Source organism: Chiloscyllium plagiosum, chromosome 12, assembly GCF_004010195.1.
Source record: "Chiloscyllium plagiosum isolate BGI_BamShark_2017 chromosome 12, ASM401019v2, whole genome shotgun sequence".
In the NCBI taxonomy this organism is placed as follows: Eukaryota; Metazoa; Chordata; class Chondrichthyes; order Orectolobiformes; family Hemiscylliidae; genus Chiloscyllium; species Chiloscyllium plagiosum.
In genome coordinates this window covers 67,534,898-67,550,908 of record NC_057721.1, presented here as the reverse complement: position 1 = coordinate 67,550,908, position 16,011 = coordinate 67,534,898, and the positions used below count along the sequence as shown (strand labels likewise).

The 16,011-nt window shown below is 39.8% G+C and overlaps 1 protein-coding gene across 8 annotated transcripts in view; it reads right to left on the bottom strand.

The window, feature by feature from the left end:
- Positions 1 to 16,011, bottom strand: part of erg (ETS transcription factor ERG) — a 262,777-nt gene that overhangs the window by 122,178 nt on the left and 124,588 nt on the right. The window contains exon 1 of one of the 8 annotated variants that reach the window (XM_043701337.1): positions 7,736 to 7,756. The exons of the other annotated variants lie outside the window; for them this stretch is intronic. The gene's annotated coding sequence lies outside the window, so the exon portion shown is untranslated. Of the gene's footprint in view, positions 1 to 7,735; positions 7,757 to 16,011 lie in introns of those variants that run through there. 8 annotated transcript variants of the gene reach the window in all.

Below are 16,011 nucleotides of genomic sequence, written 5' to 3'. Positions count from 1 at the left end.
AAACATAAAATACAGTTTCCATAACGATACTGCTGTGTGATTGTCATCCATAGTACCCTCAATGGTATTTTGTAAACAGTCATTTTGGCTTGCAGTTTAAAAATTTCTGATGACACATAGCCTTTGATTCTGAGAAGGAACTAAACATTGATAGGGTTGTGACAAATACATTATGCATTTACAAGTAATCTTCTGTGTTATTGTATAATTAAAAAAACAGGCAGTGCTTTAGCGAGCAGTAAGTCAACCTCACTCAAATGACTGACAATAGACCCAAAGGCTGAGTAAGAATCAGTTTGAGGAAGAGGAAGTGGTGTCGGAAATGAGATTAGACCTGTTCAAAGTGTTGGGGTCTGATAACCCATCTGTGCAAAGAACTGCTTTAACCAAACGAGTAATTAACCTTCACCAGACTGGCTCAAGCCAACCGTTAAACAGAACACAAAAATGAAATGCAAGAGAGAGAGAGAGAAATTAACAAATGCTGATTATGCAAACGCCCTCTTGGGCTCCCTAGTGATTTGCCAATGCTTGATTGCACTGTGTACAGCACCATGAAATACATGAATCATTCCTTGTGTTGTGGTATCGACACAGCTGAATTCAGCCAGTTTGATGAAAAAATGCAGTGTCCTTTATTAATAGCCACATATGATTTAAAATATAAATAAAAGATTTAAATATTTCCTGCATTTTCTCTTTTCTGTAGATTTTCACCAATAATTTAGTTTTTAGGAATATTAAAACTGTTCTCCATTGATTGTTTCATTTGTTTTTATTGGGAACGGTGTAGTTGGAATTCACAATCCCAACTCGGGTGAGTTTGCAGTCTTGTTCTGTACAATAGCTAAAATGATTCACACAGATCAGAGATTTATTCGATTCATTTATTGTCATATGCATTTTGTTACAAACTACAGTGAAAAGGGTTCTATTGTGTCGCCACTCTCCTGCGCCACCTTAAAACACTGAAAAAAAAACCCCAAAATATAGAAATAAAGGCAGAAAAGGAAAGAAATAAAAAGTGTCCAACTTTATAGTCCTTGATGGGCCTAGTGACCAGGTACGAGTCCCTTTCTCTGCACCACTGCTGCTGGAATGAAATCGCCACTCTGCAGTGCCATCCTGCCTCCATGACACCCTCACCTCCATTGATACCCTCGCTGGACCTTGCCAATGCAGACACCACCAATGCCATCAAGCACCGTACTGGCTCAAACTCGACTCTGCCACCACCCTGCTTCAAGCCTACCTTGCCAATGCAGCCACTGGCAATGCCATGAAAAGTGAAGATTCATGTCAATGGATTGTAGAGCAAGGGCATTTTATTACTCATTCATGGGACATTACTAACTAGGCCAGCATTTATTGTACAACCTTAATTGTTCTGAGGTGGTGAGCTGCCTTTTTGAACTTTTCAAGTCTAAGGTGTATAGGGACACCCACTGTTAGGAAGGGAGTTCCAAGAATTTGACCATGTGACTGGGAAGAAACGGTGATTAGGTTCCAAGTCAGGATGGTGTGAGACCTGGAGGGAAACTTGCAGGTGATGGTTTTCCAATTTATTTGCTGCCCTTACCGTGCAAATGGTGGAGGTTGTAGATTTAGATGACATTGCTAGAAAAGCCTGGGGAATTACTGCATTGTAAGGTGCAATTAGTGGTAACTTTATTTAAAGAGAACCCTGGCAGGTATTTGGAATTTGGATTATTCTGGTTGAATCTTTGCACATCATACCAATATGGGCTCTAAATTAAGCATGTATGAAATATATGTGTGAAAGTAACCCTTATCTGTTTAAAAGAAAGGCACACAAGGCAAAACCCATAACTGTTAGTGATTTAAGAGCGATGAGCTTCAAGTGAATATAATTCTGCATAGTCTCAGGCAAAAATTGGAAAATAAAAATCTTCTTGTCACAAATCATTATGTATTACAAGGGGGCATAGCTTTAAATTAAGGGGGGGTAGGTATAGGACAGATGTTAGGGGTAGATTCTTTACTCAGCGAGTCGTGAGTTCATGGAATGCCCTGCCAGTAGCAGTGGTGGACTCTCCTTCATTATGGGCATTTAAACGTGCATTGGATAGGCATATGGAGGATAGTGGGCTAGTGTAGGTTAGGTGGGCTTGGATCGGCGCAACATCGAGGGCCAAAGGGCCTGTACTGCGCTGTATTCTTCTATGTTCTATGTTCTATTAAAGGAAGAAGTCTTATAAATGGTGTAAGACTTGTCAGTTCACTTAATAGAACCAGTTGAGAGAGTTAGTTTGTTTTTGCTAATTCCTGGGCACTAAAGATACTCACAGCTGGAGAAAGGAATCAGGCTATGCCCTCAAGTATTTAGGCAAACATCCTTTCAGTTCAGTTTCTGTGACCTCTGCATTCCGGTTTGTAGCAGATTATCACAACAGTTCTCAAATTCCTAAGAATTTTCCTAGACTTCACCAATTCTGTCACATCCAAGATTGGCCTGCTTTTATTCAAAGGTAAATTATCTATGACGTAAAGCCCAGGAAAAGGCCTGAAAGCCAATAAGCCACAGCCCTTGTAACGTGTTCTCCTGTAACTAGAATGGAATTGTGCCAGAAGGTCTGAAATGAAACTGCGTCCTGGTCTTTCCTGGGAGTTTTTTGAAATGTGAGGAGTGGAACCTTTGCTTATTGCAGGCAAGATTATTGATACAGGAGGTTCATGCACCAAATAGTTTCCATATCTCTTAATGTTAAGAGAGGAATCAACTGAGGTGCATTGTCTAGCTAAATTAGACTTTGCCTGGAGATCTTCTGTTAGTGACAAAAATGGAATTCAGTACACCATGACAAAGATACCATGGATAATAATAAATGGATCATTTCAGATGTTGATGGCTGGTGGAACAATGCACACTGCTGTCCTGGGTTTTCAAATTCATTGAATTGAAGAGACACTGTTCAAAGAGATCATGTATTGCAGTTACAATCCCGGGTCAGTAGTTATGGCACCAGGTTGCAGGCCTGTAAAACCTTTTTAATGATGTCCAGCTCTGAATACAGCTCTCTTAGTTGCATCCACACTCTCTAAACATTTAAAACAAGGTCAGGGTTCCAGCGGTCCCTTTATACATGTGGATACTTTGTAAAGCAGAAACAGCAGCAATGTAACTGCCCATTTAACATAATACACAAACACCTTCGAATCTGTGAGAGATTTAAATGCTGTAACCTCCTTTCTTCAAGTTATATTTGGCCTTTTCGAAGCTGCAACTCCCTCTCTGCCCTTTAATGCTACAGTTTAATGAAACAGTGACTTGATTGGGCAATCCCACAATATCTGTTATTCTCTTGTTTCATCATAAACCTGATGTGTCAACAGAAAATTTTAAAAAACTGCAGAAGAGAAGTATGGAAAGTTGATTACACAGGATCCAACTGTTCTTTCAAAATTGATTCAAAAGTCAACTAGAAATACATACAGGGTTTAGTCCAAACAATTGGAATACAAGCATAGAATTTCAAAGAGCCAAATTTTGCTCATTCTTCTACATTCTCAGTTCTCTACACAGACTAATTATCTCTCATTTTGACTCTCTAAAATTGTCTGAACGACTAACTATTATTTCCATTGAATTAAAGTCCCAGAGGACAAATCAGCTTTAATCATTCCTGATTTGAGTACACTGTTAAAACATAAAATGATGATAGAAGGATAAATTTGAAATATAAGCCACACTTTTTCAGCAAATTAAACTCTATTGTTACATTGCATTAGGCACAAAATGTCACATTGTCTATCTTACATAAAATCTATTTGTTCAGTGTCTTCCAAATCCTAGAATGATTGATAGCATGAATGGTATATATTTTATTCTGATTGTTATCAATCTACTGAGCAAAATACAGAAACTCTTAGCAAATTGTGGGTTTGTTTATGAAGATTTTACCAAATTGCTTTAAACAATCTTGAACAGACCAACATATAAACTTACATTAAAACCAAATTAGAGAATTTAGCAAACTGTAGAAAAATAGTGTCAAAGGCTGAAAAAGAAAACAGTGGAGAGAAATGGGGAGATATAAAGCAAATATAGATAATGTATTTTAACACAATTCGGAAGATCGAAAAATTGTTATGCAACAGAGATATCTGAGAGAGGATTAAGTTACAAAATCAGATTATATAAATTTGGCTTGCATTCCCTTGAGTTTAAGAGTTTGAAGGCTAAGCTAATTGTGCTGTTTAAGTAATGAAGGAATTTGATGAGATAGACCCAGAGAAGCCATAGCAAAGGGAAATTCTGATCAAAGAACACAATCTTAAAATTACAGCTGGACAATTTAGGATTTAAATCCCAAAGTATTGGTGTTAATTTGACACTCCCTCCACTAAAAAGACAATAGATGCTGGATCATTTAAAAATTTCAGAACAGACATCGATAGAATGTGGATAAGTAATTGTATCTTAGGCACGAATCAATATCTGGTAACTGGAGTAAAAACAAATTAGCCATGATGTGATCCAATGGTACATAGCCTCAAGAGACTAAAATACAAATAGGATTTGGGCATTTATGTAGAAGGGTGTTGAATACAGAAGTGATAAATCATACAAAATTCAAACAGATCCAACTTCATACAGAAGTATGAAGGTGGAGGGGGAGGGGAGAGCAGCTAATGAATCATACAAAATTCCAATAGATTTTGATTTATGAAGGACTCATACATTTAGAACCAGGGACACAATCTAGAATAAGAGGTGGACCATTTAGGGCTTAGATGAAGAGCAATTTCTTCATTCAGAGAGAAAAGGGTAGTTGTAAAATTCTCTATCTTAGAGAAATGTGGAGGTTCAATCATTAAGACAGAAAATGATAGGTTTTTAAATCTTTAGGGTATCAAGGGATCAGGGATAATGTGGGAAAATGGCTTTAAGGTAGATCAGCCATGATTTAGTTGAATGGCAGGCCGAATGGCCTACACCTACTCCTATTTCCTATGCTTCTACATATTGGACAAGACATTAACTAAGCTAAAGTTGAATCATTATTGAAAGTATATTACAGCCTGGAAAAGCTGTTTGTATTAACTAGCCTATTAATTTAGAATATGATTATGATCATACTTGGGAAAACTAAGAAAATATCCATTAACTGGAAAAAGACAATGTATTCAATAGGAGTATTCAATAATTTAGAGAACAAATACTGAGAGTATTCCCATTGGTCAATGAATTAATAAGGAGATATAAACTTATTAGTATCAAAAGCAAAGTTAAATAATTAGATTCCACCATAACCTTCACATTACAAAAACTGAAAGTAATATTGTTAATAGAATTTAAAATAAGTCAAAAAGTGTAGAGCTGGAAAAGCACAGCAGGCCAGGCAGCATCCGAGGAGCACGGGAATTGACATTTCAAGCATAAGTTCTTCATCAGGAATGTGTAGAGGGGGGGCACGCAAGGGGGCTGAGAGATAAATGGGAGGGTGTGGCTGCCTGGAAGGTAGCTAGGAATGTGATAGGTGGATGTAGGTGGGAGAGGTGATGATGATAGTTCAGAGTGGAGGGTGGAGCAGATAGGTGGGAAGGAAGATGGACGGGTAGGACAGTTCAAGAGGGCACTGCCAAGTTGGAGCATTGGATCTGGAATAAGGTAGGAGGAGGGGAGATGAAGAAACTGGTGAAATAAACATTGATTCCATGTAGTTGGAGGGTCCCAACACAGAAGGTGAGGTGTTCTTCCTCCAGTCATCAGGTGGCTAAGACGCCCAGGATTTGCACATTCTTGGCTGAGTGGGAAGGGGAGTTGAAGTGATCAGCCACAGGGTGGTGGGGTTGTTTAGATTAGATTCCTTACAGTGTGGAAACAGGCCCTTCAGCCCAACAAGTCCACACCAACCCTCCGAAGACTAACCGACCCAGACCCATTTCCCTCTAACTAATGCATCTATCACTATCAGCAATTTAGTGTGGCCAATTCACCTGACCTGCACATCTGTGGACAGTGCGAGGAAACCGGAGTACATGGAGGAAACCCACGCAGACACGGGGAGAATGTACAAACTCCACACAGACAGTCGCTTGAGGTGGGAATCGAACCCAGGTCCCTGGTGCTGTGACGCAACAGTGCTAACCACTGAGCCACTACGCCATCCCAAAGACTTATTTTCTCTTCCTTTTTAGTGTGTGTCCCAGAGATATTCTCTGAAACGTTCCGCAAATTGATGTCCTGTCTCCCCAATGTAGTGGAGACCACATCAAGAGCAATAGACACAGTAAATGAGGTGTTTAGAGGTGCAGAAAAATCTCTGCTGGATATGGAAGGATCCTGTGGGACATTGGATGGAGGTGAGGTTTTAAAACAAGGATGACATTTATGAGCAAATTAGATTAACACCTAAAGATGCAGACATAATAGACCAAATAACCTTGCACTGAACAAAAAAAACCTAAAGAACTACAGATGGTGGAAATCAGAAACTAAATTGCCAGAAAAACTCAATAGATCTGGCAGCTTCTGTGGAAAGAAAGCAGAGTTAACATTTTGGGTCCAGTGAGCCTTCTTCAGAACAGAAGGGTCACTAAACTCAAAACATTAACTCTGACTTCTCTCCACAGATGCTTCCAGACCTGCTGGGCTTTTTCAGCAATTTCTGATTCTATTAACCCTGCACTAAGGTTGCTTTCGATTATGGCCAACAAATTCCTTGGAGCTAATCCCGCTTCACCAGTGTTAACTTGTTGAATGTGCAGCTGAAATATCACAGCTTCAGGAATTTTTCAGCCAAATGTTTCAAAAAGATCTAAGGTCTAAGATTAAAGGCTCCTCTGCCTCCTCTTGTGAAAGTAAAAGATCCCATACCACTGTTTTGAAGAAAAGTGAGGGAATAACTCCCACTGTCCTGACCAATATTTGTCCTTAGATCAACAATACTAAGCAAAACAGGTTAATTTTTTAAACAAATTATCTATGGCTTTCCTCCATTACAACAATGTCTACATTTTAAAGTGTTAATTGTCTGTAAACTGTTTTGAGATGTCCCATTACCATGAAAAGTGTGATTAACAATGTAAATCTTTCTTTTATAACCCAGAACCGCAGCAAATATTGATTGTGGGTAGCAGTTTGTTATCTTGAAGAATTTGCAAAAGAAAAAAAAAGATCTATTTCCAATAAATATTTCAAGACAAGCAACGCAGAACCATTGGTGGGCCTAGTGGTGTTAAACAGTCTGTCCTTTGCTCTATTGGGAATAGAACAAACTGGCATCAATCACTTGACCATCTCACTGCTTTGAGGAATACCAAAGGTGTGGACCTAAATGTCAATGAAATTTATTTTGTTTTTGTCCTAGTCTGAAAATTGCACCGCTTCCATTGATTTCATGACGATTTGCCGGAAAAATCAGTATTATTTCCTAAACGAGGAAAGAAAATTGTCATTAGCTGCGCAAAAACAAGTAGACTAGTTTTGAGGGCAAAAAAAAAAGAAGTGAAAATTATAGCTGTGCTTCTTCTTCAGGCAAGAAAGATTCGGTTCTCAAATGGCACAAGCCTAATTACAGCATTTGCCAAATTTTTGCAGAAAATACAAAAGGGTTCACCAACATCCATCTCACCGGCAACAGATAATCTGTTTCTTGGCACAGTTAATCTGAACAATAAAATAATCGGTGACCCTACATTATGTGGGCGTGAATCAGTTCTGAATTTACATGTAATGGAGATTTGCAGCTGCTTTGTAAATTGGACTAACCTGTAGTTGCAGGTCCCCACTGAGGTTTGACAGATGTTAAACTCAACCACACACTTTGTGCCACAGTATTGGGTCAGGACCTCAGTATCTTCCTGTCATGAGCAAAGAGGATATTCTAGCAGAAACATTGTTATTATCTGTCTCTGATCAATTGACACTTGTAGTTCTGTTGACATTTGATCACAAAATGAATACAGAGAGTCAAGCGGGAGAGATTACAGGAAGAGGAAATAAGTCTTTAGGCAACCTCTTCTCAAGTAGGTCAAATCCACTTTATTTCACCCTTGCAAGCATACTCATTTCGTGCAGCAGAGGGACATGAATATCTGAAGTGCATCTTGTCAACAAGAGCAAATTACTTAAATTTATATCATCTCTTTAAATAGCTAAATGTCCCAAGGCTACATTGAAGAAAAGTTGAGCAACTATCTCATGCAAACACGCAAAGAGAGGAGCAAGATAAGACTGTCAGGTTTATCAATGCTCCTGTCACACAATCTTTCCTCATTTACCCTCACTATCTATAATAAAACTAATAACTCTTGAAAGAGACAAAAATGTGGAGACAAAGTCAGTTCAACTTAATAAAAATATGAAACTCTTTCTCAGCTCCATGATCCTATTAAATTGAACTACATGTACTCTTGTTACGCATAATAATTGGTGAAATTAATTGGTGGGTCTAAGGAAGTGGGATTATAGTTCGGCAAAAGCCAGCAGCCCAAGATACGTCAACAACTGTTGATAAAGTAAATTGCTAAGTGCAACTCTGTTTCTTCCACACACTATTTAACTGAAATTTCTGGGTAGTTATTAGGAGCACGAGGCCTGACTGATCATTCTATACTAACTCAGGGCACTGAGGCCAACTACACTCCTTCACCTCATCCATGGTTGCCAGGTAACAGCACAGACCAAACATTAAATCAGACACTTTCCTATGCTGTTTTGCTTTTCATCATACAATGTAAACAGGAACTTTGACCCTAATTTAGCATTATTTTGATGTTTTAGTGAGATAAAAGTTACAGAAAAATTATTTATTTTTTATTAATTGAGGTTGAACCTCAATGTAAAAATATTGACATGAGTTTCAGAAAATAGGTAATATCAACACATAAATGTAATGTAAGAATGGACATTTTGTAGGCAAAACAATGCACCATCTTAAAGAACTGTTGAGAAGACATTTACAGCAAGAAACATGATAGAGATAAATAAGATATTGGAGTAAATGGTAAGAGCTATTTTTAAGTTATTTCTTTAAAGTGACATGGAAATTACATCACGGAAGCAATCCATATTGTTTAATTTGTCCATGCTGGTGTTTATCATTTCTACAAGCAGCAGTGCTAATCCTGCACTTCTTGTTCCCCTATTTCTTTATCATCTTTCAAACATTTGTTTAACCTATTCTTAATCATGAATATAGAGCTGAATATTGTTCTGAGCTCAGGGAAAACTCAACCGGACTTTCATGGCACACAAAATTCACACCTCATGCATTTGTGACTTCATAAAGGAGTTTCAACTTTTCACACAAGGGTCGATCTCTGAGTTCATTGTGTGAATTGTGATGGAGTAAATAGAGAGTGTGGGAGTGGTAGTAGGCTAGTTAGAAGGCCCACCTTTGGCTCCCACATCAATTAAAAAATTCCCTGAAGCACACAATTCACATCCTCACCATTCTTCTCACTCACCCCACACCCATCACCATGCAACCACATTCTCTATCATATTATGCACCCCAAAAATGACCCATGCTACCTTACATCGTCCATGCTATCCCATGCCTCCTCAGGTTCCTCCATACCACTTGTTATCAGCTCACAATCCCTAAACTATCTTTATGTTCCTCCATCCTCATGTATCCCTCTATAGACACTTACCCAATATGCACAATACCCAGTTCTCAGGAACCATGTAATAGCAACTGGAGCTATGACAAAATGGATGGAAAACCACTAAACGTCTAATAATCTACCACTGATACTGGACCAAGAGACTCAAGGCTTAAGTTTATGAACAAGAAAAGAATCACATCAAAGATATATTTAATAGCATGGACTTTCATCCTCAAGATGGGTGAAAGTAATTGTCTAATTTCCCAACCCGGCAGACCAGCCTTGGTAGAAAGTGTTCTTCCAGACCTGCTTTTCATTCTGGGGTCTGCTGCAGGATTGAGCAGAAGCAAATCGGTGGCAGCCTGAGGAGTGCCTGAATGCTGAGGTATGCTGCTATAAAGCTGATCTCAGTTCTTAGGGTCATCACCACAATCTTCAGTTCTGACTCCTTACACTCCTATCCACTCCCATTCATGTCCACATGAACCCATGCCAAACCATGCTCTTTAACTCATCCCCAAACATACCCCCCACGTCACCACATTGGGCTTTCATGCCTATTCATACAGAATATAAAAGTAACAATGGCATATGTGGGAAGCTTAAGAAACAACCAATCATAATTTTCTTTTAAAGAAACTGTCTTGTTGAAACCATATAAAAGTGCTAATTAATCAGGCCTTTAAAGTGCCAGTAACAAAACTTTACACTTCCTTTTATTCATTCACAGGTTGACAACATTGTTGGCTAGACCAACATTTATTGCCCGTCAAGAGGGTACTTAAGAGTCAACTATATTGCTGTACATCTGGGTTACATGTACAGAGAAGCCTCGATCATCTGGCATTCGATTATCCGATAATTGGACTATCTGGCAAGATCGCAAGGTCCTGATGCTCGCCTAACTATGTTATCCAACATTCAATTATCCGGAATTCAATTAACCAAACAAAATACTGCCCGGCCGTGTCCTTCAGATAATCAAGGTTTCTCTGTAGTCCAGATGAGATAAGGATGGCAGTTTCCATCCCTAAAGGACGTTAGTCAACCAGATGGGTTTTCTGACAATTGGCAATGGTGCCATGGTCATCATCAGACTCTTAATTCCAGATTTGTAATGAATTCAAATTCTAATGTCTGCTGTTGTCTGCTGTGGTGGGATTTGAACCCACATTGCCGAAACATTACCTGGGTCTCTAGTTTAACAGTCCAGCAATTATACCACTAGCTATCACCTCCCCTATAAATTTATCTTGTGAAAAGTAATTATTGAGGCATTAACAAAAAAGGACAGAATAATTAGCTTATGACAACATCTCCATTAGACAAAATTCCCTTCTACCTAACAGTGTCAGTGTCAATTATATGAAGCCTTTTATGGAAGTCTGGGCTCTCAGCCAATAGAGAAAATGCCAAATTGCAATGAACAATTTAAAAAAAATGTCCTCTGCTGTCAGGGTTTTATGTTCTAATTTACTTGGAGTGTTGCTTTAAAAACAACCTGCTGCTGACGATAATAAAATAGTTCTGCACCTGTTCCTCTCCCCCTTCCCCCATTGATTGATAGACACTTTGTCTGAAATAGAAATGCATATTTTTCCTATCAATGGAGTGGGGAGATTCGTTATGACAGCTGCACTATTATGAATTTTTGACTCGGTTTCAAAAGCCTCAGCTAAGCAGTTAGTTTTAAAATCACAGGAACTTTTATGATCTTACAGCAACATAATGAGTGGAATATAATGCACTCCCCAACAGTGAGTTTGATGGCCAAGAGTATTACTTTGGCAGGAGCAAGATAACTGGGGGCTCAGTCATCTTAGACCATAAGATATGGGAACAGAATTAGACCATTTGGCCCATCAAAACTTCTCTGTTGTTCGATTATGGCTGATATCTTTCTCAAACCCACTCTTTTGCCTTCTCTCCAGAACCCTTGATCCCTTTACTAACCAAGAATCTATTTATCTCTATCTTAAGTACACAAAATGATTGGGCCTCCACAGCCTTCTATGACAATTAATTCCACAGATTCAACAACTTCTGGCTGAAGAAATTCCTCGCTACCTCAGATCTGAAGAGTCATCCCTTCACTATAAGGCTGTGCCCTCAGATCCTAGTCTCTCCTCGTAGTGGAAAATCTTGTCCACATCCACTCTATTTAGGCTTCTCAGTATTCTGTAAAATTCAATTAGATCCTTCCCCCCACCCCAGCACCCCCAATGACAAGCCTTTCATCCCCAGGATCATTCTTATAAACCTCCTCTGGACTCCTCCAAAGTCAGTACATCCACCCTTAGATAGAGGGCCCAAAACTGCTCACAATATTCCAAGGTGGTCTGGTCAGAGCTTTGTACAAACTCAGCAGTACATCTCTGCTTTTTTTCAGCCCTCATGAAATGAATGCCAACATTACGTTTGCGTTTCTAACTGCCAACTGAACTTACATGTTAACTTTAAGAGTAGCCTGAACTTGAACTCCCAAGTCCCTATGTACTTCAAACTTCTGAAGCCTTCCCCATTTAGTAAATACTCTACCCCTCTACTATTCCAACCAAAATACATAACCTCACACTTTCCCACATTGTATTCTATCTGTCACTTCTTTGTCCACTCTCCTAATTTGTCCTCATCCTTCTGCAGCTTCCCTGCTTCCTCAACACTACCTTGTCCCTCCGTCTACCTTTGTGTCATCTGTAAACTTAACAACAATGCCCTCAGTTCCATTATCCAGATTGTTAATGAATAATGTAAATAGTTCTGGTCCCCACACTGACCCCTGTAGAACTCCACTAGTCCCTTCTTGAAAAGGAACCCTTATCCCTATTCTCAACCTTCTACCAGTCAGCCAATCGTCTATCCATGCCAGTATCTTGCCCCTAACACCATGGCCTCTTATCTTACTTAGCAGCCTCCTGCGTGGTATCTTATCTGGCTCGCTCTCTTCTTAAAGATGGGTGTTATGTTAGCCATTTCCCAGTCCTCAGGAATCCACCTGGATTCCAATGATTCCTGAAATATCATCACCAATTCGTTTGCCGACTCCTCAGCTATCTCCTTTAGAACTCTGGGGTGTAATCAATCTAGGTTGGGTGATTTATCCACCTTTAGATTTTTCAGCTTCCCTAGCAGCTTTTACTTACTAACAGTCACTGCACTCACCACTGCCCCTTAACACTCTCGAAGTTCTGGCATGCTGCTGGTGTCTTCCACAGTAAAGACTGACACAAAGTACCTACTCAGTTCCTCTGCCATTTCTTTGTTCCTCATTACTAGTTCTCTAGCCTCATTTTTCACTGTCCCAATGTCCACTCTTATATCTCTTACCTTTTTGATATCAAAAAAAGCTCTCGTATTCTTCTTTTCTAATACTAGCTGGCTTGCCATTATAGTTCACCTTCTCCCCCATTGCTGCTTTTTCCAGTTGTACTCTGCTGGCTTTTAAAGAGTTCCCAATCTTCTAGCTTGCTACTAATCTTCATCACCTCGGATGCTTTTTCTTTTGCTTTTTATTCTGTCCCTGACTACTCTTGTCAGCCATCATTACCCCATACTCCCCTTTCTTCTTCGTTGGGATGAGTTTCTGCTCTGCCCTCCCAAATTAGTCCCAGAAACTCCTGTCATTGCTGCACCATCCTCCCAGCTAAGTCCTCCTTCCAAGCAACTTTGGCCAGCCCATCCATCACGTGTACATAATTATCTTTACTCAATTGTAATACCATTATATCTAATTCCAGCTCCACCCTTCAAACTACAGGGTGAAGTCTATCATATTACAGTCACTGGCCACAAGGCGTTCCTTCATTTTCAGCTCGATAATCAAGTCTGCTTCATTACACATTACCAAATCCAGAATCTGTTCTGACAAAGGGTCACTCGACCCGAAACATTAACTCTGACTTCTCTCCATTGATGCTGCCGAACCTGCTGATCTTTTCCAGAAATTTTTGATTTCATTTCATTTATTATTGTTTATGTACCTAAGTACAATTAAAAGTTTTGTTTTGCAGTATAAGCAGATCATAACATACAAAGTTCATAGGGTAATTAAACAGAGCAAGGAATACCAAGTTACGGCTTTTTGTCTTTGTTTCTGAATTACAGCACCCGCAGTTCTTTCAGTTTTTATTACATTTGCCTACTGAGCTCTACCACAAACTGCTCCAAAAACCCATCTCATAGATATTCCACAAACTCTTTTTTCTTGAGATCCACGACCAACCTGATTTTCCCAGTCCACTTGCAAATTGAAGTCCTCCATGATTACTGTAATCTTACCTTTTCCATCTCCTGATTTATTTTCTTCCCCACATCCTGATGACTGCTAGGAGGCCTGAACACAGCTCTAATAAGGGTATTTTATCATTTATGGTTCCTCAATTCTTTTATATCACCCCTTGTTCTCAACTTATTTTCATTAGTTACTAACAAGGCAACCCGGCCCCCTCTGCACATCTGCTTATCCTTTCGATAGGATTAATATCATAAAGATCATAGAGAAGTATAGCATCGAAACAGATCCTTTGGTCCAACTCGTCCATGCTGACGAGATATTCTACTTTAATCTAGTCCCATGTGCTAGCCTTTGGCGCATATCCCTCTAAACCCTTCCTATCCATATACCCACCTGGATGCCTCTGAAATGTTGCAACTGTACCAACCTCCATCACTTCCTCTAGTAGCTCATTCCACATGGACACCACCCTCTGCATGAAAAAGTTGCTCCTTAAGTCCCTTTTACATTTTTCCCCTCTCACCCTAAACCTATGCCCTCAGTTTTGGACTCCCCCCACCCCAGTGAAACAACTTTGCCTATTTATCCTATCCATGACTCTCATAACTTTATAAACTTCTACACAGTCACCCCTCAGCCTCCGACGCTCCAGGGAAAATTGTCCTAGCCTATTCAGCCTATGCTTACAGCTCAAACCCTCCAACCCTGGCAACATCCTTGTAAATCTTTTCTGAACCCATTCAAGTTTTACAACATCCTTCCTATAGGAGTGGGACCAGAATTGTACACAGTATTCCAAAAGTGGCCAAACCAATGTACAGCTGCAGCATGACATCCTAACTCCTATATTCAACGCTCTGACCAGTAAAGGAAAGCATACCAAGTGCCTTCTTCATTATCCTATCTATCTGCGACTCCACTTTCAAGGAACTATGAACCTGCACTCCAAGGTCTCTTTGCTCAGCAACACTCCCCAGTACCTTACCATTAAGTGGATAAGTCCTGCCCTGATTTGCCTTTTCAAAATGCAGCACCTCACATTTATCTAAATTAAACTCCATCTTTCACTCCTCGGTTCATTGGCCCATCTTTCCAGTCTGAAAAACAACCCACCACCACCCACTGTCTTCTACCTTCAAGCCATTTCTATATCCAAAATCTTTCCAGTCTGAAAAACAACCCTCCACCACCACCCACTGTCTTCTACCTTCAAGCCATTTCTATATCCAAATGGCTAGTTCTCCCTATTTTCCATGAGATCTAACCTTGCTAATCAGTCTACCTTACTGTAGTTCAAATGAATCACATCCATCGCTCTGCCCTCATCAATCCTCTTCGTTACTTCTTCAAAAAACTCAATCAAGTTAGTGAGACATAATTTCCCACGCACAAAGCCATGTTGACTATCCCTGATTAGTCCTTGCATTTCCAAATACATGTAAATCCTGTCTCTCAGGATTCCTTCCAACAACTTGCTCACCACCAATGTCAGGCTCACCAGTCTATAGTTCCCTGGCTTTTTTTATCACCTTTCTTAAATAGTGACACAACGTTAGCCAACCTCCAGTCTTCCGGCACCTCACCTGTGTTTATCGATGATACAAATATCTTCGCAAGGGGCCCAGCAATCTCTTCCCTCACTTCTCACAGACTTCTAGGGTACACCTTATCCACCTTTATGCATCTTAGGACTTCCAGCACCTTCTCCTTTGGACATTTGGACATTTTTCAAGGCATTGCTATTTATTTTACCACGTTTATATTTTCCATATCTTTCTCCACAGTAAACACTGTTGCAAAATAATCATTTAGTACCTCCCCCATCTCCTGTGGTTCCTCATGTAGGCAGCCTTGCTGATCTTTAAGGGGCCCTGTTCTCTCCCTAGTTACCCTTTTCACCTTGATTTATTTATAGAATCCCTTTGGATTCTCCTTAACCTTGTTTGCCAAAGCTTTGTCACGTCCTCTTTTAGCCCACCTGATTTCCCTAGCCTTGGATATTTGGATCCCAGACTTGCTCCCCTTGCAGCCACATATCTGTGATACCCACAACATCATGTCTGCCGATTTCAATCTGTGCTACAAGCTCATTTACCTTGCACTACATACTGCGTATATTTAATCACAACAGTCCTGCGCTGACTGCCCACTTTCTCATTGTTGTTCGCTTATCTCCAGTTAGATTCCTGACCCTTTCC